The following is a 22,263-nucleotide window of genomic DNA, read 5'->3' as shown; positions in this document are numbered from 1 at the left end:
CCAGAAACCTGCTTTAGTCCACTGGGATTCAGCCAGCAGGATCGCAACATTGTAAGCAAAGGCCAGAAACCTACTTTCAGCAGCGGAGGCCTAAGAGCTGGAGCCAAGCCTCAAAGCTAAAGCTGGCCCAGAATAAAAAGAAGAAAAAAAAAAGAAAAAAAGGAGCGGTTGGGAGCTTCAGTCACCCCCAGCCTGAAAACAGCCCTCAGCCCCTCACCCAGACTGGCCAGGCACTCCAGTGGGGACCCCCACCCTGAAAGGTGTGTGACCAGCTGCAAACAGCCATCATCCCCTCACCCAGGCTGGCCAGGCACCCCAGTAGGGACTCCCACCCTGATCCAGGACATCCTTCAGGGCAAACCAGCTGGCCCCCACTCGTGCACCAGGCCTCTACCCTATATAGTAAAAGGATAATATGCCTCCCAGCACTGGCATCAGCATGACAGGGGGCAGCGCCTAAACCCCCTGATTGCCCTGCGGCTCTGTGTGTGATAGGGGGCAGGGCCACAACCTCCCTATTCACCCTGCTCTGTTCGTGACAGGGGAAGGTGCCCCAACCCCCTGATCAGCCCTGCTCTGTGCCTAATAGGGGGGAGCTCCACAACCCCCTGGTCACCCTACGGCTCTGTGTGTGACAGGGTGCGGCGCCCCAAACCACCCCCCCCCCGCCCCTGGGCTGTGCTCTGTGTGTAATGGGGTAGAGCCATAACCTCCCCATCAGCCCTGCCCTGAGTGTGAGAGTGGTGGCGGCCCAACCCCCTGATTGGTCCTGCTCTGTGGGTGATAGAGGGCGGAGCCCAAACCCCCTGATGGGCCCTGCTCTGTGAGTGACAGGGGGCAGCGCCCCAACCCCCTGATTGGCCCTGCTCTGTGCATGACAAGGGGTGGCGCTGCAACCTCCCCATCGACCCTGCCTTGAGTGTGACAGGGGATGGTGCCCAAACCCCCCAATTGGCCCTACCCTGAGCGTGACTGAGGGTGGCATCACAACCTCCCGATCGCCCTGCTCTGTGCATGACAGGGGGGGGCGCCCCAACTCCTCAATCGGCCCTGCTCTGAGCCCGACCAGGGGCTGCACCTAGGGATTGGGCCTGCCCTCTGCCACCCGGGAGCAGGCCTAAGCCAGCAAGTCCTTATCTCCTGAGGGGTCCCAGACTGTGAGAGGGCACAGGCCAGGCTGAGGGACCCCCCTCCCCCCCGAGTGCACAAATTTTTGTGACCGGGCCTCTAGTTTAAGTTATAATACATGATATTTATCACATTACATTTACATTATATTAAAGAAGTACATTTGATACTTTAAAGAGTTTTCAGAAGCATCGAACAGACTGTCAAACTAGAGTGGGAAGGTAGGGGAGAGTTGGCGTGGGGGGTAAGAGATCAACTGAAGGACTTGTATGCATGCCTATAAGCACAACCACCAGATGCAAGACACTGGGAGCGAGGGGACGAGGGCAAATGCCGAGGGATAGGGGAGGCCGGAGGGATGTCAGTGGGGAAAAAAAAAAAAAGAGAGAGAGACATATGTCCTACTATTTGTAACACCTTAAACAATAAATTAAAAAAAAAAATGACAACAGCCAACACACACAAAAAATAAAAAGATACAAAGAGAAAATTTCCCAAAATTCTTTTTCTTAGTTCAGAAAGCTGGACCTCCAGAGTTTTCAAGAACTTAAGAGAACGTAAATTTATTTTCTGCATTTTGATTCACTGTTTTAGTATTTTGACTTTGCTATTTTAAATTTTATTAAAAATTTATGTGACTACACAATATTCAGTTAACAGCAATAATGGAGTTAGGCACTTTTTCAGATATGCAAGGCAATAACAAAAGGCAGTAACCCTATTATGAGATTCTAATTACATAAAAAACTGTCTGGGTTTTCCTAAGAATAGAGAAGGAAGAATTATTAATATCTATCCTATCTAATAATAGACAAAATGGTAATTGAATGTACCTTTGCTACACCTCCCATTGACTCATCAGGGCGATATGCAAATTAACCAATAAAGATGGCGGCTAATTTGTATACTGCAGGCAGGGTGGGACAGTGCGAGCCTCCAGTGTGAGCCGCCATCCAGGCCCCTGTGTGCAACCCCAGAAGCCGCCTGCCTGCCCCTGTGATCGGATCCGATCCCAGGCCACAGGCCAGCCCCAGAAGCCCCAGAAGCCCCAGAAGTCGCCTGCCTGCCGACCGTGATCGGATCCGATCCCGGGCTGCTGGCCGGCCCCGGAAGCCCCAGAAGCCGCCCGATATGGCAGTAACTCTATCAGTAAATACTCTGCAAGTCAGTGGCATAAATGCACTAATTAAAAGACAGATTATGAGGGTGAATCAAAAACATAACCCACTTTAAATATAAAGACACATATAGATTAAAAGTAAATGAATTAAGCTGCAGCCTGTTTTGCTCAGTGGATAGAGCATTAGCCTGTGGACTTAAGGGTCCCAGGTTTGATTCCAGTCAAGTGCATGTACCTTGATCCCCAGTCCCTATCAGAGCATGTGCAGGAGGCAACCAATCAATGTGTCTCTCCCTTTCCCTTCACTCTCTCTAAAATTCAATGGAAAAATATCCTTGGGTGAAGATTAACAAAAACAAAGTAAATGGATTAAGTAAAATTAAAGAGATTATAAGAAAAATATATTCCAAATTTTGTTAGTTGTATAATGGTTATGTTTAAATTATTAACACCTAAGAAATTGGGTGAAGGGTACATATAATATGCTGAAGTATTTTATAGTTTTTTTTACATGTATGAGATTATTTCAAATTAAAATATTAAAAAATTAAAAATTAATAAAATATTAATTGAAATGTATCTGCATTACATGAAAAAATCTAATTGCTTCTAGCATAATTTATTAAATTGTGCTAAAATTTACAAGGGTTCAATTAAAAAATATCTAATTCTAAGTGATATAATAGAAAATATATAATAGTGCAGTTATAAGCACTTATCTGAAAATAAAAATTTAAAGAAGTGAATTTAAAGAAGGGATTAGCCAAAGAAAATATATTCACAACCCATGGACACAGACAACAGTATGGTGATAGGCAGAGAGAAGTGGGGGGCAAGAGCTGGGTAGAGGGGGCAAAAGGGGGGAAATAGGGACATCCTCTATAATAATAATAAAAGGCTAATAAGCACATTGACTGAACAGCAGAATGTCCGGTTGCTATGATATGCACTGGCCACCAGGGGGCAGACGCTCAATGCAGGAGCAGCCCCCTGGTGGTCAGTGCACTTCCATATGGGGAGTGCCACTCAGCCAGAAGCTGGCTCATGGCTGGCCAGCACAGAGGTGGTGGCAGGAGCCTCTCCCAACTCCGTGGCAGCACTAAGAATGTCCAACTAACAGCTTAGACCCGATCGGTTGGGAGCCTAAGTCTCTCGTTGGACATCCCCTGAGGGCTCCCTGGCTGCCAGAAGGATGTCTGACTGGAAGCTTAGGCTTGATCCCCTGGGGAGTGGGCCTAAATTGACAGGTGGACATCTTCCAAGGGGTTCTGGACTGCAAATGGGCACAGGCCGGGCTGAGGGACCCTCCCCTGAGTGCACAAATTTTTGTGCACCGGGCCTCTAGTATATTTATAAAAGCCTAAGCAACCGGAATGACCGGAACTAAAAGTCACTATGATGTGCACTGTCCACCAGGGGTCATAAGCTCAACACAGGAGTTTTCCCCTGGTGGTCAGTGCACTCCCACAGCCAATCTCCCCTGGCTGGCCAACCTCCCGCAGGTGATCGGGGCCTGCTGTCCAACCTCCCAAGGTCCCTCCCCTGCAGCTGGCCATCCTCCCATGGTCCCTCCCCCCACTGGCAGAAACTGATTGCCCAATCGGGGCTGGCCCCTGGGCTGGGACGGGGAACCGGGGGTCAGTGGTGGCAGATGCAGCCACTTTTCCAGAGGGATCAAGGTCCGGCTCCCTCCTCTGGGCTGGTGGCCAACCTCCCATGCCCTGTCCCTCCCCCCGGCTGGCTGGCAGGCCCTGATCAGCCCATCGTCTGCCTGCCATGGTGGTGGCCTGGCAGCAAGGGGGCGGAGGGGCAGGCAGGGAAGCTCATAGTAGCAGGGTGCCGAGGATGACAGCGTTGGCATCTGGCCTGTTCCGACCTTCACCTCTTCTCTGGCCCAGCCCTGATCAGCCTGACCCCGATTGGCCCTGATTGCAGGCCAGGCCTAGGGACCCTACCTGTGCACAAATTCCGTGCACCAGTCCTCTAGTTCATTATATTTGCACAAGTGTACTCTGGAAGTTTTTAGCAACTTAAATGTAATATACACACTAGGCATCAAAATAATTGGAATAAATCTGTGCCTTTAAGGAAGGCACTTACAGGAAATGATGTTATTTGCCATTGTAACAACAATACTATTTCTATATCTATACTCTGGAACAAAAATGCTATTTGCTTCTTTTCGTGTTGAGAATGTATAATAAAATAAAAAATAATAAAAAATGTGGTCTTTCTTATATGTTAACTCTTAAATATAGTATATACATATACTTATCTCAGAAAGGAACTTCTCCTTATTCTGTTCTAGAGTTTATGGTCACATGTACCCTTTTAGAAGTATATACAACAACAAACATGGAGGTAGTAATACAAAAGCAATTTCAATAACCTGGAAGGTAATATTGTAGAAAGAAAAGAATCCTGACACTCTGAGAACTTATTAATATTCAAGTTTTCTCTTGAAGATGCTCAGGTAAGACATAGGTCTGGCCCTGTGTTCTGAGACCTGATCCTCAGATTTCAAAGAGATCTGCACAGAATAATTTCTAGAGATAAAAGTCCTTCCATTGAAATGTTCTTGCTGCTTATTTCCAATCTGACACACATTTAATTAACCTCAAAATCTGCCCAAAACATTTCATCACCCACCTCAAAGACAAAAATGTATTGGTAGCTTATTCAGAAAATTCCTAAGTTAATGAAGAAAAGAGACAAGTGGTATTCATTGTGTGCTTGTTGTTTTCCCTGGCAGTATTGTTTATTTTAACTGATAAATAAAAATTATTTCTGATATCAGAAAATGACATTTTTATCTCATCGTTCTACTCCCCTTTATCTAACTCATCAAAATAGCAACAAGACAAAAATAAGGCCATAACTTCAATCAGATACTATGAATGATACTCTGCCAGATGCTGGGAAATGTTGCCCAAACAAAGGGTGGAGCTGCAAGATGACCAACAGCCTCCTCACACCTAATTGGAAGCAGTTTTTTTCTAATATTACAAGTGACAATTAGGAAAGAATTTCTCTATTGACTCTTCGATTAAAGAGAGGTTGGGTGAGCCACGGCAGAAGTGCGAATTTCCCCTCTACTGAGTCAGTGTGGCAATTGAGAACAGCAATGGAAGTGGAGTTGAAAAATTAAATTGTGCTGTCAAGCCATTTATTTCTCTATAATCTAGCCCCTTAGCCAAAGGAAGCTGCCGGGAGTAAATGTCACAGGAGAAGGCCAGGCAGGCAGGGAACATGATGAAGAGAAACTTGAACGAAAGCACTTAGCCGTGAGCCATGCTGACACCTGAGTGCTGTAACTTTGAAAGAGACTTCCTCACTGGGTTAAAAAAAAAAAAAGAGATAGATTTGGTAAGAGACATCAGGCTGAAATAAACACTGCAGATTACTGGAGCTCTATCTCTCTTCTTTCTACCCCCTGCTTTTCTCAAACATATACCTAGCACCTTTCACAGATGAGCAGCAATGTGAAAGAAATCAACAGAGAAGCTATGCTTAGAAATAGCTCCCCCCCACCCCCCAATAAGACAAGAGGGAAGAACAAAGACACATGAAATGCATACTTTATAAGAGGAATTACCTAAGGGTACCATGGAAAAATGTAGATAATTATTTTGTCAGAGATTCAAAGAAGTTGGCAACAATATGGTATTTCCAGAAACAGGTTCAAAGAAGAAATTGTAAGTTATATAAGAAGATAAATAGCACAATGCCAGAAATCAGAAAAGGAATAGAAAAAGATAAAATAAAGCCACTACCAAAATGAAAGGCACATCGGAAGGAACAAAAAATACTGGGGCATAGCTGGCAAAGTGAGATGAAATATAAATGCATTAATTTCCTCATTTTCTCAAACAAGTAACTGATTATATGAGATGAAGAAGGAATACATGGTATAAAATAATCACTCTAACATTAAAATGCTTTTCACAATATTTTTCTTATCCTAATTAAGCTAATGAATTCCTTAATTCAACTTCTATTTTAATACTGTTCAATTTAAGTAAATAAAATTTCATGCTTTTTTATTAAAAATACTATGCAGGGGCTTCAAGCTTCTTACATATAAAGACCTTGGAAATCATTGCTCCCATCTTTACAATAAGAAACAGCTTGCCCTGGCCAGTGGCTCAGTGGTTGGAGCATCATTACCTCCACCAAAAGGTTGCAGGTTCAATTCCAAGTCAGGGCTTATACCTAAGTTGCAGGTTCCATTCCTAATTAGGTCACCTGCTATAGAGGCAACCAGTCTCTCTCTTTCTCTCTCTCTCTCTCTCTCTCTCTCTCTCTCTCTCTCTCTCTCTCTCTCGTCAATAAAAACATATTCTTGGGTGAGAAGCCCTTGACAAAAGAAAAAAATCAATGACTTCTCTTGGACCCTTTGTGAATCAGTCCTAGTCTCCTTAACAAAGGGCCACTTTGCCACAGCACAATTCAGAAACCTTATCCAGCAGGTGGAAATAATTCCTTCCCACCCTAGCTCTTCCAGCCTTTCTCACCTAGGAGTGGGGAAATAGTCAGTGGGGGACAGGCCTTCAAGGAAGTAGATTAGGAGGACTGAAGCCAAAGTAGGCAACAGGGAGACAATGTTACACCAATGGAGGTCAGTCTGAAACACCTGTGAAGACCACAGCCCCAATACACAGGCCAAATGAAAGACTTGATTGGAAGATCATAGAATGCCCCCTTCCTCTGCCTCCACTCTAAGGAAGCTCCAGGATAACAGTAGGGAACCCATCTGCAGGACTGTGAGAACTGTAAGTACAATCTCTCTCTGAGCAGCAGGACCAGGGAAAGGAAGCCCTGAAGTTAACAGTGGAAAAATACATAAACAAGGACTGGAGGAATTTTAAGTCTTCACCCATAGTTACAGTAAACATTAAATACAGCCCGCTTTTAGCAACTAATCTACACTAATAAAATAAAGATGCAAATTGACCATACCTCCGCAACACCCACTAGCCAATCAGGAGTGGTATGCAAATTAACCCAACAAAGATGGCAGGAGCCTCATCCCCCAGCCACTCCAGGCCTCTGGGCAGCATGCATGTAGGTGTGGAGTGGCCAGGTGGGGCGGAACGCCTGCTATGAGGGGGAGGGTGGGGAACAGAAGGAACTACAGGAACAGCGCTCTGGCCGGAGACTGAAAGCTCCGGCCAGAGCAAAGATGGAAGGCAGTGGCCGGAGCGAAGGCCTGGGTCCCAGGTGCTCTAGGAAAACCGGTGCTGGCAGCCAGGGGAAGGAAGGCCTATTGCACAACGGGCCTCTAGTTGTCATAATAAAGGCCTATTTCCCTCAGTTCTCTTTCCCAATACAACAAGCCTTTTTGGCTTTCAACCAACTTTACAAAGCTTGCTAAAGGCAAGAAAAGATGCATTCTGAGGAATGGGTGTAAGATACAACACTAAGGTTCTTTTAAGGAAAGGACATCTTAATAAATGTCAGACAAGCACTGTTCCTAATATACAGGCACGAATAAATCATCACCATATTTTATCTTTGTGGTTTTTATTAAATACCCCAATTTTATGTAAATAGAAGAAATCTGGAAGAGAGGAATATATATTTGAGTCATTAGAATATAGGAACTGAATACAACCTTGTAACTGATGAGATTACAGAGAGACAAGAGGCAAGAAGTGAACAGAGTCTTGGGCTTTAGAGTAATAAAAACTCACAAAGAAAACCAGTATGATATAGAAAGAGAATGAGAAGAGGCTTAGAGGCTGAGGTCTATTGTTTTTGTTGTGGTTTTACTAAATAGCTCATTTAGCTTTTTACAGTTCAGTAGAGCTCACCAAGAATACGTGCTATAGTTCAATGTGCAACCTTCTACCTGGCTCCTATTTCATACAACTCCACAAAACACCAGCATATTAGCACTGAGGCAAAATGCAGTCATTCTACTCATCCCATTCCCAGGGAACTTTTTATTCTCAATGACATTTGCCCTGTGAGATCCCACTTACCAGTAATCAGGGACAAGGACATGTTAATGAAAATCAATATATTTTGCATTACTCATTTAGTTACTTATAACACCATGAGAATTACAATTAGTAAAAAGAGGTTCTACATTCATCTCAATAACATTCTCTGAATATAAAAAAAAAAATTACTATGGGATATAACTGTCAGAATTAGAGTTAACATTTCAGAAAGGACAAGTTCTTTAAGAGAGACTGAAGGGGATTAAAGTGAGGCATTTTAAAGTTTATCGGGAAAAGCCAACCAAAGTAAAAGGCCAGAAAATAATATGATGGTGATAAAAATGTGTGTATCTATTCCTTAGGACAAGATTAAACTAAAGTTATAAAAATTGCATGGGTAGTTAAATGTGAAAGATCTCAATTTGTTGACAATCCTGAGAAGCCTACTATCAATTGCACCTGCTGGAAATTAGAGAAAGCCCAGAAAATCAAGTTAAAATTAAGGAAGAAGATGTTTTACCTTTATATCACACCGTATAAATATCTGAAACTGGTATTCAAAAATGAGTCTTTCACATGCTTAAGGTTGTATTAGAATGGAATGAGTAATGACTAGGGAGCACCAATAAAAGTGTTGTAGGTGCCTCATTTGACCAATAATATGTCACAGGGACATCATTTCACTGGTATTGTCCCAGCCTGCTACCCCTCAACCACACAGTCAACAACCTCCTTTTTCCTTTCCACGCCTGCACATGTGGAATTTAGGTTTGGCTTCCACCCCCAGCAAAACAATTTAGAATACTCTGTGCAAAATCACAATGAAAACTAAAGAAAGTTACAAAAGGACTTGACATTTAAAGAAAAAGACATGTCATAACGAAGTGGCTGCCTGGGAAGCAGTTGGCTATGTAGTGATTTCTATGATTATGAGTTTCATAAACTTAGCTTCATTTTTCAACATTAAATACCTGTGGATTTCAAGACTTGACAATTATGTTGACAAGAAGTATGCCTTTGTTCCTTCTTTGTGAGTATTTCAATAGTACTTTACTTTCAGTAAGTACTTTTTCTTTGGATTTTTCTCCTTTCTATTGATTCTATTAAAATAACCAACATATTGCTGGTATTAATTTTTTGAGGCATAGCATATGCACAAGAAAGTGCACAAATCTTAGGTGTACAAACTGATAATTATTTGTGCATGTGAAAATATAAATGCGTGTATATATATACATATAGACAGGCATACCTTGTTTTGTATAAATTAAGGTTTGTGGCACCCCTGCATTAAGCAAGTCTCTCAGCGTCATTTTTCCAACAGCATTTGCTCACTTTGTGTCTCTGTGTCACATTTGCTAATTCTTGAAATATATCAAACTTTTTCATTATTACTATACTTGTTATGGTAATCTGTGACCAGTGATCTTTGATGTTACTATTGTAATTAGACGGGCATGAACTGTGTCCATACAAGACAGTGAACTTAATAAATGTTGTATATGTTCTGACTGCTCCACCTATGGGCCACTCCTCATCACTCTCTCTTTTCCCCTGAGGCTCCCTATTATCTGAGACACAACAATATTGAAATTAGGTCAATAAATAACTCTACAATAGTCAATAATTGTTCAAGTTAAAGGAAGAGTCGCCTGCTTCTCACTTGAAATAAAAAAAAAAACCACACAAAACTGAAAATGATTAACTTAGTGAGATTAGAAGCAGTTCCAGCTCAAAAAAAAGGCATACAATCTTTAGACATGATTCTGTGATTCATAAACTTATGCTAAAGAGCCAACCCTAATATTGACATTAGTTTGTATCTGTCTGGAACGTTGAAAATCAATATTGCTACCATATTTACCAAACAAAATAAATCACTGGCTTTCTTCTCCCTAGTCTCCCAAATATTTATGAGCATACTTTAATGAATGCTATTTTAACTTTGCCATAATTAAGTGTACTTCTTAAAGATAAGTATGGTATGAGTTATTTCACATAATGTAACACACATAAAGCTGCTAATAAATGCTTGAACAAATAAATAGTGGAATAAATGCATTATTAATATTATTGACAATATTAAATTATAACATTCAGAATTATATGGTTTGGTTCCTTATAATAAACATATAAATTTTATAAGTAAAATATCTGACAGAGATTATGACAGTAAACAGGCAAGAATTTGCCAAGCACTTCCTAAATTGTAGTGTACTTTGCACAAAACATAGAAACATATCTTTAAGGCTCTACATTCTGTGCTCAAGTTGCCAAAAGTGAATAATACTTGTAATTTCAAATGACACAATATGGATAAGAGACAGATGAAGTTAATGTAATATTTGAGTTTAAGTGATGATTTTAAAGTATCCTCCACTGGTCTGTTAAAAAAAAGTACTTGGAATAAGGAATGAAATTGAGTTATTTGAGACTCCACATTTCTTTTCCTCTGGCTAGCATGTGATGGAGGTGCCTGATGACTGGCGAAATACCCAGAAGGCAGGCAGCAGAGAATGGACCAAAAAGTAAAAGCTATATGCTATTAGCACACTGGGCAGTTGAGAGCTGATGATTCTTTGAGTATGAAAAATGCAAGGTAAATGCTAAAGATCACTATTTAATATTTCACTGTTTGTCCCAACTGATCTGTTTTGCTGGAGCTGATTCACAGTGACTTATTCAATTTATATCATTGTAAACTAAGATATTCTGAAACTCTATCAAATTTTAACATGTATCCTGCTTCATTAAAATTTTCTTTTCTGTTTTTTAAATGTAAACTCTTGCAAGAAATGCCTCACATTTTTTAGAGCTGTTAATATAAATATTATTTGGGAAAAATGCTATTTTTAAAATAGCTTAAAAATACATTTGTGCTGCCCTGACCGGTTTGGCTCAGTGGATAGAGCGTTGGCCTGCAGACTCAGGGTCCCGGCTTCGATTCTGGTCAAGGGCATGTACCTCGGTTGCGGGCACATACCCAGTGGGGTGTGTGCAGGAGGCAGCTGATCGATGTTTCTCTCTCATCGATGTTTCTAACTCTCTATCCCTCTCCCTTCCTCTCTGTAAAAAAAATCAATAAAATATATATAAAAAAATACATTTGTGCTGTGAAAGAGATGTTCATGGCTCTACTGAAACCTGCCTATGAGCAACTCTTCTATTATTACAAAAGGCAGGAGGAAAACATCCCCAGATCATTACCCAAAGGAGGCTAGCCATTCTCTAAGGTGCCAAAAGATCACAACAGCCAAAGCTCTTTAGAGCTGTTTGCCCATTACTCAATTATTCCATAGAGGGATGGTAACTACATCATAGATTGCAGCTTAACTCTATTTTCCACAACATGATAGTTTATAAAATTACAGTCTATGCTATAGCATTCTGTTTGATTTATACCCAGCCCGAGGCATGAAATCTGCTTCCTTCCAGGAGAAAATTATGCTTTCTTGAATGGAAAGAGTAGATGACAACCATAAAATAACTCAGATTCCCTCCCCCTCCTCCAGTTACCTACATTCTTTATTTCTTACAAAAACATGAAGAATGAGCAGATTGCTGTTTCTGGTTTTGGTAAATGGGATAGGTTTAGTCTCTCAGTTGATTTGTTGTCTACATATGCTTCTAAACTTCATGCTACAGGCAGTGTTTGTCTAAAAGTTGGTCACATTTAAAGCTGGAGGAGAAAATTAATAAATCCCAACTTTGTTAGTTGTTTTCCATTTGGTGCCCCCGCACCTTTTATGAAATAGTTAATCATTTTTGATGTGTTCTACTGAGTGAATAATGATGTTTAAAACTGACCTTAGCAGATCACAAGTTAATTCAATTTCCATTTACCCAAGTGTAAGAAATGTTCCCATTGAACAAAATGAGAAGAGGGATGAGGATAAGCTATTTTAAAAGTTCGTCAATAGATATTATGGGAACACTGTGAAACATTTCCTGCAATCATTCTATACAAGTATACTAGTATACAGCAGAGCATTAGCAACGTAACAATAAAAATGGCATAAATTAGATAAGACCCGCAAGTACAGATTGACTTATATTTTAACAGTCAATTCCATTTCAATGTGATGATTTTATGAAACAGTAAAATACTTTAGATATCCTTGTTTATTGTTAAAAGTCTAATTGTGGTGGAATAAAATGCAGTGAATGGAAGAGAATGAGATATTTTCCAGTATTAAGCCAGCCCAAAGCACATGGTTATTTTCCTCTAGATTCCCATTCTATATAAGCACAGATAGCTATTTTAAAGAGAAATATGAGATTTCCATGTGAATTACATCAATAAAGTGGTAGTGCTGCTCAAGTTTCCTGAGAAGCTTTCATCTTTGTTCTTGCATCTTCTGGTTTTGGCTGTGAGTACTACCGAGGAGGCATCAGTACAGGTAATAAGGTGACTCAGGTTTCCATTTGAATAAATGGGTTGAGACCTTGTTGGGTGGTGCCCATGATGATGCCTTCAGTGGGAAAACTATCTGTCTTAAGCCCAGGCTATTCAGCAATACCTGTCACACTGGAATTCTTGACTGGGTATTATCCATATAATGGCAAAACAAATCTAGTGAGTACAATACAAAAAGCCTAGCAAATCTTCTGAATGTTTTCCTAGCCATTGCTACAAATAAGGACTGATCAAACTTTTTTGAGTTTGTGTCTTTTTAAAATATATATTTTTTCATTGATTTCAGAGAGGAAGAATTAAGGTTAGGGTTAGGGGGGCGAGAGATATAGAAACATCAATGACTCCCACTGGGGATCGAGCCCACAACCTGGGCATGTTCCCTGACCAGAAATTGAACCATGACCTCCTGGTTCATAGGTCAATGCTCAACCTCTGAGCCACCATAGCCAGGCCATGTTTGTGTCTCATAAGCTCAGCCTCCAGTGAACCCTGAGCAAACATTCTGATTGGGAAGAAAGCAGCCACTGGGAGTTGGTTGCAAGGAAGGATTCTGGGCTTAAATTGTGAGAAGAAGGAAATATGTTGCAGATTTGGAATTATTACAAGATATATGAAACCTGCAGTAAATATCATAAAAGAATTATCTTAATATATCTTTTATTTGGTAGATTATAATCCTTTTTATTTCCTTCTTAAAAAAGATGGTGTTGAACAAGGAGAATGGTAGAAGATATTCCTGTTTTCATTTCTCAAGAAATGCATCTTAGAATTGTTCTGTTCTATTATCCTTTAAAAGCAGAAATCACACCATTTATTTGATCCTACAAAGCAAGAGAGGTAAGCTTTAGGTGTCATTAGAACCTTATCTTCAGTGGTGAGACTTTTTTTATGTTGAAACTTAACATTTTGTATTTCCTTCTAAAGAAAATTATTAACATTTATGAAATAAAGTTTTTAACTATGTTTTAAAAATATATTGCTTTTAAAATAATATTAATGAAATAGTTACAAATAACTGGGTAATTTCATCATTTGGGGGGCTAAATAAAAATATAAACATTTTATTTTCGTTATTTGTGTATTTTTTTAAATTAAAAGCTAGCAAAAGACATATAAAGCATCAGTATTTCCATTTGGCATATCTTATGCATGAATACATATTAGGAAATGATTTTGTTAGCCTATGTTGGAATTGTATTCCTACAAAGGACAGTAACATGTTTCACTTAATTTTATATTAATCATTCTAACATAAAGAGCACAAAAATATGAGCAAGCAAAGTAGTTTCATGACAGTAACCAATAACCTAAGTAACCTGATTTAAAAATCCAATTTAAAAATCTAGACGCATACTTGTAAACTATGCAAACAGCCAGTGGAATTTATTGAAACATTCTTTTACTTGGAGACCTGCCATATTCCAAGTAGATGGGCTGTATGACTGGAAGTGGAAATATTGAACAAAGATCCAAAGAGGCTAAATATTTTCATCGATATGGCACTTTACTGGACATTCAGCCTTTACAAAACAAATACCAAATCATCATTGGGGGCCCAGGTTTGGCTGTTGCACTGCTGCTGCTGCAATCCTTTCCTTTCAAAAATTCCAGTTAAAGCACACATTTAAAAAAAGTGGATAGAAACAGTGGGACTCCTACACCTGGTTTCACAAATCTGTTCTTCCTTGATGTGGCGTGTGAATTATGTGGAAAAGTTTTGCTGTTGTAAAACCAGGTAGTTCAATAAAACACATAAATTGGTGCAAGCCAGGGTGTATTTTGCTGATGCTATGCTTTTTAAAGTAAAGTTGGAATTATAGTCTTATAAACTAATAAAATCTGGGCTCAGAGCTGCTAATGTATTTCTGTGTGATTTGAGTAAAGACAGATTTTTTTTTTTTATGATATACCATAGCTGAAGCATTTTTCTCTAATAAAGAAAAACACTAGATAAAATTGTCATGGCAATTTAAGAGAAAAAAATATATTTAAGTCTACCTATATATAATTTTTGTTCATAAGATTCTGAATTTTTTTATATGGAATAGTTTTAGTTAAGTTGAAGAGAAAATATTTTCCTTCATGCCTCCTATAGTTATTGAGGAAATCAATATCTTCTAGGCTAATGGGCACTACTTTAGCTGGCAAAAGCCTTAGCTCAACAAGAGAAAGAACCTACTAAGTACGTCACAACATAGATGAGTAATATTTTACACATATTGTTTTCTAAAATAATCTATAATAATAAAAGCATAATGTGCAAATCAACCGAACCACCGAACAGCAGAAAGACCTTCTGGATTACCTTCTGGATGACCATGCTATGACAATCACTGGCACCAGGCCGAGGCCGGTGCGAGGTGATTGGTCGGGGGCCTGGCCATGGCCCCATGTTCGCCTGCAGAAGGAGGCCCAGGCCACTGACCAGCGGGATCTGGCGGGTGGGCAGGGTCTCCCTCTATGGGGAGCGATTAATCGTCCCAAAGAGGAAGGCCCAGGCTACCCCACAGCAGCACTGCAGCAGATGGGTGGAGCCTCGCTCTGTGGGGGCAATCCATTGTGGAGCCCCGGCTGGGTGGGCAGGGCCTACCTCTTTGGGGTGATTGATCACAAGGCTCCTGGACTGTGAGAGGGTGCAAGCCAGGCTGAGGGACACCCTGCCCCCAAGTGCACACATTTCGTGCACCAGGCCTCTAGTATTTTATAAATACAAATATCTTAATTCTGATCACTGTTTTATTTTTTGCATGTTATAATTTCAGATATGACACTTTTTAATAAAAAAACTATCCACTATAAAATAAATTTTATTTAGGGATAACAAAATATCTTTAAATATTTTTAAGCTAAAGGTCCTAATAAAATATTTACACACCAAGTTAAGAGATGTGGAAAGAGAGATGACTCCTCCTACAGAAATGTAAAGGACTTATTTTTCAAGAAGTACTTAGAAACAGGTCCCTGACTGGCCCCTGTGGCTCAGTGGTTGAGCGTTGACTTATGAGCCAAGAGGTCACTGCTCCCAGTCAGGGTGCATGCCAAGGTTGTAGACTCGATCTTCAGTAGGGGGCATGCAGGAGACAGCTGGTCAATGATTCTCATCATTGATGTTTCTATCTCTCTCTCCCTCTCCCTTCCTCTCTGAAATCAATAAATATATATTTTTAAAACACAGGTCCCTTACACAATAGATCCCATGAAGAGAATGAAATATACAGAAATGCAATTATACTTGTAATTAGCAAGAGTTCTGCAAGTACAAAAAGTCAGAAAGCTGATACTCCTCCAACAGGATTGGAATAGATTCTTTTTAGCAGCTTCTTGCATAAGGATTAAAAAGTATGCCTAAATATGAATATGAAAGTAGATTTAAACTGCAACATCTGTCTTTTCTACCTCCAGCACTGCCTCCCCCAAATTACTGGAGGTAGAACCCAGCAAGTATGTGCACTACCTCGGTAAGATTGTGATAAACAAGAGAGGATGGACTGGAAAGTGAAAATCGTATACATATAAGACATTATAAGAAAGATTATAAAAACAAAATTAACTAATGAAGTCAGGTTATACTACTATGCAACAGAAGGCTGTTTACAAGCTGTTATTTAAGGAACAAGTATAAAAATTTGATGCCTATAAGCTGTGGAAGGAGGCACACCTTAAATGTTCTATACATGTGACAAGCAAGCGCTGGTAAAAAGCTTGCAGGTACATAATATGTCTTTATATTAGCTGCAAAATGTAGGCTACAATAAAAATGCTTTTTCAGTTTAAAACAAAATTGTAAACAAAATAACACTGTATTTATTATAGAGATTTCTTCTTAGCTAAAAGAAAAAGACAACCCTGCCTGAATGCTCTTTAGAATAACATTGTCATAGTTAACATTCTTTCTGATATGTCACCAAAAATGTCAATCACAAAAATAATCCTGTCTGGCCAGTCCCACTATACAGTTGAGCCATTGTCCCCTTATCCAATAGACCCTCTTATTAAAGGTGGACAGCTTCCAAGAAGTCCAACACACCATAATGGGGAGGCCAGAAAATAAGAAATCAGAAAGTAAAACGTAACCATATTGGTACTGAGAGTTGTGAATGTCTGAGATTTTACTCTACTAGTAAACTAATAAATCGGCTTGCCACAGTCTTGTGGGTGTTGACAGAAAACATGAGATCAGAGGTCAACGGATTTTAATTACCCAAAGCAAAAGCACTATCCAGGGTATCGTTTTCTTTTGCCGGATCTCTGACTCCAATTCACGCAGGGAGAAGTGAAGAAGGCAGATGATGCCCATATATACAGCACGTTGGGCTACCAGAGAGGAATCGTTCTCTTAGCTTTGGGAACCTGAATCTTTATAAAGGGCAGTAAAAATGACTGACTTTGCTCTGGAGGGAGATATATCCTGTATCTTCCAAGAACATTTCCTATAGAAACATCTTTGAAAAGAGTAAAGAACAAAAAGTTTCTCTGTTTGCAAGATGTGCAGAAGAAACACATCAGACAGACTTATGGAGAATTGTCTTTTAGCTAGAAGATACTGACAAATGTTATTTTAAAAAGTGTAAGCAATGAGTGTGGTCAGAAGGACAGTATCTCCCATTTTAAAAAGAGTATCCAAGAAAGGCTACAATGACATTTAAGATGAGGCTCAAAGAGAATGAGGTGTAAAGAAACACAGGTTATAAAGATTTATCTTTGACTTATCTTCTTAATCTAATACCATACTATGGCGTCCCTCCTTTTCTGTTTTACCAGAATATCTTTAACATTTTTGTTTTAACTATTTTTAAATAAATTGTGATGTAAAAGTTTATACATGTGAAACTAATGAATACTATTATTTCAAAAATACTAACGTGGAAAACTAGTAAAAACATGATTTAAAATAATATAGAATTATTAAAAGGTAAATCAAAAACAAGGTCAATTTTTAAGCTGAATGTGTGTACCCTTTTACCAACTTCTCCCTATTTCCCACCCCTCATACCTGTGTTTTTTCTTATTTCTATAAGTTTGATTTTTTTTTTAGATTCCACACTTAAGTGATAATGTACAGTATGTATGTATTTATTATGTATTTATTTATTTATTTTTTCACTTGGTATAATGATCTCTGAACTCAACCATATTGTTCCAAATGGCAGAAATTCCTTAATATTATTTCTCATTAATAAATAATAAGTCATTATATATATAATATATAAATATATATATATATATATATACACACACATATATATCCATTCATCCATTGATGGATTCTTAATTTGTTCCTGTATCTTGGCTATAGTGCATAATGCTGTAAAAAACAAGGGAGTGAAGATATATCTTTGAGATCTTGTTTACATTTTCTTTGGATTGTCCAATTGTATGGAAGTTCTATATTAAATATTTTGAGAAAACTCCATATTGTTTTTCAGTGTCATTGCACCAATTTCCGTTTACAGCAATAATGCAGAGCGATTCCTTTCACTCTACATTCTCGACAACACTTGTTATCTCTTGTCCTTTTGATAATGGCCATTCTAACAGGTATGAGGTGATACCTTATTGTGGTTTCATTCCCTGATGATTGGTGATGTTGAGCATATTTTCATGTACCTTCTGGCCACTAACATATCTTCTTTGAAAAAATGTGTATTCAATTCCTCTGTCCATTTTTTAAAATGGATTGTTTATGTTTTGCTATTGAATTGTATGAGTTCTTTATATATCTTGGAAACTAACCCCTGTCAGATATATGGTTCACAAATATTTTCTTCCATTCAGTAGTTGCCTTTTCATTTTATTTATTATTTCCCTTGCTGTGCAGGATATTGTTAGTTTGATATAGTACCACCTGCTTATTTTTTTCTTTTGTTGCCTTTGCTTGTGGTGTCAAATTTAAAATATATGATTTTCTAAGCCAATGTCAAGGAGCTTACTTCTATGCTTTCTTCTAGGAGTTTTATATTTTCAGGTATTACATTCAAGACTTTATCCATTTGAGTGGATTTTTGTAAAATTGTATTCTGTAAATAGAAAGCACGGTCAATTTTTTTTAATCTCCAAGTAACTTTTAGAGCAATGTAAGCATTGCTATGATTGTTTTCAAAATCAGACATTGACATTAGAACTCTTAAGTTTAATATGTAAACATTAGCAATGTTCTCCCCAAATTGGGCATCTAAATATATAAAACCCTAATATGCAAATAGACCGAACAGTGGAACAACCAAACAACCAGTTGCTATGATGTGCACTGTCCGCTAGGGGGCACACGCAGAACATGGTCGATGTTGGCAGCAGGAGACAGAGCTCAGAACAAGGTGGGCATTGGTCATGGCGGGATGGTGGAGCAGATGAGTGGGGGTGCCAGACCAAGGCAGGGCACTGCTCACTGTCATTGGGGCGAGCCTCTGGTGCTTACTGAAAATTCTTTACTCCCATGCGCTGCAGTCCCACTGGGTGCGCACACCTGCTGCCGGCACCATCCCTGCTCGCACCCACTGCCAAAGCCAGAGCAGCCGCTCACCCTTGCTTCTGGTGCCAGGCACTGGCCCTGATCACTCGATGCCATCAGCTGATCAAAATAATAAATATTTGTATTTTGCATTGCATATGTCAATTCCACATATTTTATCCCTTTGAATCCTTATATTTTTCCCTGTCATTATAGATTTAATCCCTGTCTATGATAATATTCACGACCTCCCACCCTCATTCATGGCCCTCAGTTCCCCTAACATGAGTGGCCTTTGCTTCCAATACCTCTGGAAGAAATTTAGGGTCTAAAACTCAGCTCTCAATGGAGAAGGCAAAGGTTAAGAAGCCAAGTGCACACTGGGCCAGGAGAGGATGATTTGCCCCTTTCTCTGAATTCTACTTACACACTTGATCTTCTGTTGATAGATGATAGATAGATAGATAGATAGATAGATAGATAGATAGATAGATAGATAATAAATTGAACTTTCTGAAAGCTTATGAATAACTTAGAATATTTAAGAGGGGATTATTGTCTATGTATTTGTATCTGAGCTAAAGACAAAGATTTATGTCTTTTGGGAAATATTTCTGATAAATAATTAAGAATTAACAAAGAAATAACTAATAATATGAGTAGATCATGAAGTAAAATATTTAATGGAACATGGACTTTGTTATATTTTTCCTAAAATTATTAAGAAATATTTCCTTTTTCCATATTAATAAGCAGTGTTTTCCTTTAGCATATATACATTTCAGTCATTTCATGCAGTTGTTATTTTTTTTAATTGCTTAAAGTATTACAAAGAGTATTACATATGTCTCCTTTTTTCCCCCCGCCCTTGACAATCTTCTGGCCTCCCCTACCCCCCAGTGTCTTATGTCCATTGGTTATGCTTATATGCATGCATACAAGTCCTTCGGTTGATCTCTTACCCACCCCCCTCCTGCCCTCCCACCCTCCCCGGCCTTCCTGCTGTAGTTTGGTTGTTATATTGATCAAGTAATTTGATTATATGTGTATGAATGTGCTGTACAAATCCTACTTTTGTGCCAAAACCAATACAGCTTCTGTCATTAATGCATTATGCTTGTTCTAATGCAGCGGTTCTCAACCTGTGGGTCGCGAGCCCTTTAGGGGTCGAACGACCCTTTCACAGGGGTTGCCTAAGACCATCGGAAAACAAATATAATTACATATTGTTTTTGTGATTAATCACTATGCTTTAATTATGTTCAATTTGTAACAATGAAATACATCCTGCATATCAGATATTTACATTATGATTCATAACAGTAGCAAAATTACAGTTATGAAGTAGCAACGAAAATAATTTTATGATTTGAGGTCACCACATGAGGAACTGTATTAAAGGGTTGCGGCATTAGGAAGGTTGAGAACCACTGTTCTAATGGAAGCTACCATTTCCGGTTCTTTCATTTCCTTGTAAAATTTAGAAACATATAATGCCAAGGAATGCACAATCTTGAAAAATAATTAAAATATGTAATTATTAAACTAAGCACTAAGCCTTTTATTTAGGCTATTCTTTGGTAATAACTAAAATATCTCAAACTGGTAGGAAAGAAAACCTCATGCCATACTAATTTATGCTTAATTAACTATTTATGTAAAGTTTAGCCTGACACAAAGAATACTTAACTAACACAATCAAAGTAAATATCAATAAAAACAGCTGATGCTTGTTTTTACTGATTTCTCCATTTGCCCAGGAGATCCAAGCTTTTGAAGATCATGGAAAGGGTAGCTTTTCTCATAGAAAAAAACTCAGTGTTCTTTTATCTTCTTGTGAGTTGAACACATTTATTGAATTGAATCTTTTTTCTTTGTTTTTTTCCTTTGATATGCTTTGATTAGTGTTTATAAAGCATAGATATAAAAGTATTAATAGGACATTTGAATTCTCAGAAAAGATGATATTTCATATCTAAAATTTGGAGAGAATTGGAAAAAGATTTTCATACAGCAAAAATAAGAACTTTTACGTTTCTAGGTATTCTTACTGGGTTTATGTTTTGTTTTGCCTTTAATTAAAAAAATAGTCAATATCACTTAATAGGCCTAATTTAGCATAAAAATACTATGATCCAAAAATAATTTTGATTAGGCAAAATTAGTGAGGTTCTTGTAATATTTGTTATTTAAGACAAAAATTATATATTATGTTAATTTCAGAAATTCTCAATGAGAATCTTTGTCACGATGGGAATCTTCAAATAAAAAGGTAAGTTTAAGTGAAGAAGTTGACTTTTACAGTGTATCCACAAGAGGTATTTTAGTTACGGTTGGGACAATTTTTAGAATAGATTCATTTCACAATTCATTAGTTTCAACAGAACTGTATAAGAAATATTCTGTAAGTACCATCTGTGTTTCCTTTGCTTGTGTAGTGGAAGAAAAAACAAAGCAAATGTCGAGTTGATTTAGCCATGGCAGATATTGTGAAATTTTTAAAAAGTGCAAAAGCAAAGCAATAACCTCGCGGGTGTTAGCAAGTGCTGACCAAATCACAGACATGCTGTAATGCCTACACATTATTAAAATGTGTCTCATCAAGCAAAAAGAAAAAAGCAGTTGAACCAATACGTGTTATATTGCACTCACTTATAATGACCTGGCCTCAGGAGTTTGTAATTCAACAGAAAGTAAGCCCAATGTTTATATTATCTTTTTGACAGTGAAAAATCTAAAGACCAGCTCGGTAACTAGTGGCTTCTGGGATGAACAGGGTTGTGATTCTTCCAGGACACGGGGTGGTTCTGTGGCCGTGCTCATTCTTGTGATTTAAATAAGCTGAAACTTCCATCGTTCCTGGGCTTACATTTTGGAAAAAAAGAAAACGAAGAATGAGAAGGGGACTAAGACTAAGGAGCTGGCTCTAGGAAGAATCTCTAAATAAATTCATTGTGATACATATCTTTAAAGAGAATATTCAAGTCCTGATAGTTTTTTGTCCTGGAATCAAGGGTAAAAGGTTGGGTCGTGCCAGTTTTCCCTTCTTTCCCAGTGAACTAAATAAATAGAACAGTGGATAGATTATTTGCCTACAAACCGAAAGGTCCCGGATTCAATTTCCAGTCAAGGACAAGTACCTCAGTTTCAGGATCCTCCTCAGCCCAGGCCCTGATAGGGGCTCTTGCAGGAGGCAACCAACAAA

The sequence above is a fragment of the Myotis myotis genome, unplaced genomic scaffold (genome assembly GCF_014108235.1).
Source record: "Myotis myotis isolate mMyoMyo1 unplaced genomic scaffold, mMyoMyo1.p scaffold_m19_p_7, whole genome shotgun sequence".
Taxonomy (NCBI): Eukaryota; Metazoa; Chordata; class Mammalia; order Chiroptera; family Vespertilionidae; genus Myotis; species Myotis myotis.
This window is presented reverse-complemented; position numbering follows the sequence as displayed.